General features: G+C 32.4%; 1 protein-coding gene across 1 annotated transcript in view; it reads left to right on the top strand.

Annotated features, from left to right (window-relative positions):
* The first annotated feature begins 664 nt into the window (after positions 1 to 664).
* The window catches only part of LOC102589243 (uncharacterized), an 11,174-nt gene continuing 8,675 nt past the window's right edge, over positions 665 to 3,163 (top strand). Inside the window, exon 1 of the mRNA XM_015311800.1 lies at positions 665 to 765. The gene's annotated coding sequence lies outside the window, so the exon portion shown is untranslated. The remainder of the gene's footprint in view (positions 766 to 3,163) is intronic.

The raw sequence follows: 3,163 nt of genomic DNA, 5'->3' as shown, positions 1-3,163 counted from the left end.
TTTAATATAATTTCTGATGTGGTAAAAGTGTTGTATATAATATATCAGATAGCACTAAATCAATACCTATGCTTAAAGAAGTTTTTCATGTGGAGTTCTGACCGTGAATACATGTTCTTTCCCTATGTATCATCTTCTTTGACAATCTAGTGGTTTGTTTTCCCTGAAGCTCCAAACTCACTGCCTCTCTGTGTCATTCTAGTCACCCATAAACCTTCTCCGATAGGTAACAAATGAACATTGAAGTTTTCAAATCTCCATGATCCCATTCACAACATGTTATACCCCATATCAATTTTATCTTCTTCCATGTTAGTACCAGGGAATTCACCTAACAAATTCAACAGTTCTGTTACCCATGTTATTTCCCAATCATTAAGTAGCCTCCAGAAAGTAAAATTCCACCCCTGTGATGACCATATTTCTTGTATTCTACACTTAAGGTTAACACATCCTTTCTTTTCTCTATGTATTTTTCTTTCATTGAAATTGGATGAACTCTTTGAAATAGGAAATATACATTATTGGAAAGACTATACTGAAATTATGTCTATGTGGTTTCATGTGGCTTGTTGATTTTTTTTGTAGGCTCTTTGTTGTATTTCATATTTTCTTTTCTGTAAAGTGTAGCTCATGTTCACATATTTCTTTCTTGGTTGTTGTAGGCTTTGATTACAAATCTGTCGGTGGTGGTGCTTGTTATTGTTGTTGAAAGTGTCTCCAAAACTATTCTTTTGAAGGCTCTTTGATAATTTCTTTTGTAAGGTACGTTTTTCTCTTTTTCTAAACTTTTCTTCTTTACTGATGTGTTTTTGAAAATATTCCAAGTATTTGTCTCAATTTTGTGGTCATTTGTTTTACTATGTTTTTTAATTAAGTTTTATTGGCCATTTTTAAGAGGTAACTGTTGGTTGCGATCTTTTATTGTGTTCCATCGGTTTTTGAACAATGGTATGAGCATCGTGAAATGTTGAACTATCACGCACTATCAAAACTTTGATGTGTTCAATATAGGTAATAACAAAATGCACAACTATAACAAAATTTAAATGCTACAAATAAAAAAATAAAAAATATTTCACCTTTTTTTCTTTAGTCTTTACATACTCTTGTATAAATATAATTAGATTAGATTGTAGAACTTCTCTAAACTTTGTTTATAATTTTATAAATTTGTTATGAACCTGCTTTGTATATCCAGTTCATAACCATAAACGTAGAAACTATTTGGTCTTTTACTATTGATGTTTAATTAGAATATACATGCAAAAATTATTATTTTGAAATATAATACGTATATAACTATATGCATCTATTGTGTATGAATCTATAACTCTAAAAGTAAATATCTAATTAGTACTACTTTGTTGTTACACTAGTGTATTATTATATCTATTTACATGCATGGAGATAATGGCGCCTAATAAACAATGGATGGAACTCATTAAAGACAGACTTGCTATTGCTTATATAGATGGGGTGAAGACTTTCTTGGATTATGCTTTTACAAAATTAGGAGAACCACAGTTGATACGTTGTCCATGTATTAAATGTGGTAATGCAACTTCTAGAACACGTGTTGTAGTTAGGTCACATTTAATAGTACATGGGATAATACCAAGTTATACTCTTTGGTATCACCATGGGGAGATGTCAGGTGAAGAACAATCAAATTTTGAAAAAAAGATGATAATGACATTGAAGAGGATGATGGTGAGGATGAAATAGATGGTTTGCTGAGAGATTTGTACCCCGATTTTAATGGAGATAATATGAATAATAGTGCTGATGATTTGCTGGAGGAGGAACCAAAAAGATTTTATAGGCTATTGAAAGATCTTGATCTACCATTATATGAAAGTGCAAAAGTTTCTAAGCTTTCTACTTTGGTTAAATTGCTTCACCTTAAAAGTATTGGTCATTGGAGTAATGAGTCATTTACGATGTTGTTGAAGTTTTTGAAAGATGATTTATTGTTGGATGGAACAAACTTGCCGGATTCATATTATGAGGCAAAGAAAGTAATTCGAGATCTGGGCTTTCTTATAAGAAGATTGATGCATGTAACAATGATTGCATGTTATATTGGAAGGATGATATTTGTCTTCAATCTTGCAAAGTGTGTGGTGCATCTAGATGGAAGGATGGTAAACATAGTGGGGAAACAAAATTGAAAAAGGAAAAAAGATACCATGCAAGACTTTACGTTATTTTCCTCTAAAGCCAAGGCTTCAAAGATTATTTATGTGCTCAAAGATATCTCATTTGATGTCATGGCATCATGACAAAAGAGTTGATGATGGATAATGAGTGTAGCGACCCTAAAAATAGATAGGTGAAACTAGAGCCTAACGTATGAATTTTTAAAGTTTAAGCATAAATTGGAAGTAGTCACTTTTGGAAAAAAAAAAAAAAAGTTCAAAATCTGGAAATTCGGCCAAGTGTGGAAATTAGTGAGTTTTTGGCCAACTTTGAGCAGTCATAACTCCTAGCTCAGGATGATCTAGGAGTAGTTCCAGTTATGTTTGGAAAGCCCTTGGAACGATCTTTCCAACGCCACCGAGTTTGCTCGATTTCGAGTTCGTATGAGTGAGTTATGCCCTTTGAAAGTTGGGCAGTTGGCAAGGAGTCCGTCCGGAAATTTAAGGGCATTTTGGTCTTTTCACAAATCTTTTCTTTTGAGGTTATATTATTGTGTTAGGCTGATTGTGGATCATTTTGTTCCATTTTTAAAAGAGTAAGGGTTAGGGTTCTTGAGTGAAGGAAGAGAAGAAGAAGGTTTCTTGCATCAATTTTCGTGGGTTTTCTCAATACTAAGGTATGGTGGCTCTTTATCTAAAGCTAGTTTTCGCTTTAGAACCAATTTCAAAGGATTTTCAATTCTCAAAAGTTATGAAAAACTTCTATTTCTTACTCTACTCAAGGGTTCTTGCATTAAATGGTTTTAAATGATGGATTGTGATATTGTTGATGTTTATGATTTTCTATATCTATTGATTAATGTTGAGGATGGCTTTGGAGGATGGTAAGTTGATTTAATCTCATATTATTGACATAATTGTTCTTGCTTGGTTTGATCCACTTATGGTGGAGGTGTTTAATTATGGATTGTATTATGAATATGGCCTTGAAGGCATTATCTATTGAATTAAAGTGTTATCAA

The sequence above is a fragment of the Solanum tuberosum genome, unplaced genomic scaffold, assembly GCF_000226075.1.
Source record: "Solanum tuberosum cultivar DM 1-3 516 R44 unplaced genomic scaffold, SolTub_3.0 scf00176, whole genome shotgun sequence".
Taxonomy (NCBI): Eukaryota; Viridiplantae; Streptophyta; class Magnoliopsida; order Solanales; family Solanaceae; genus Solanum; species Solanum tuberosum.
Note: the sequence above shows the minus strand (reverse complement) of the source record. Positions and strands in the feature narration are given on the sequence as shown.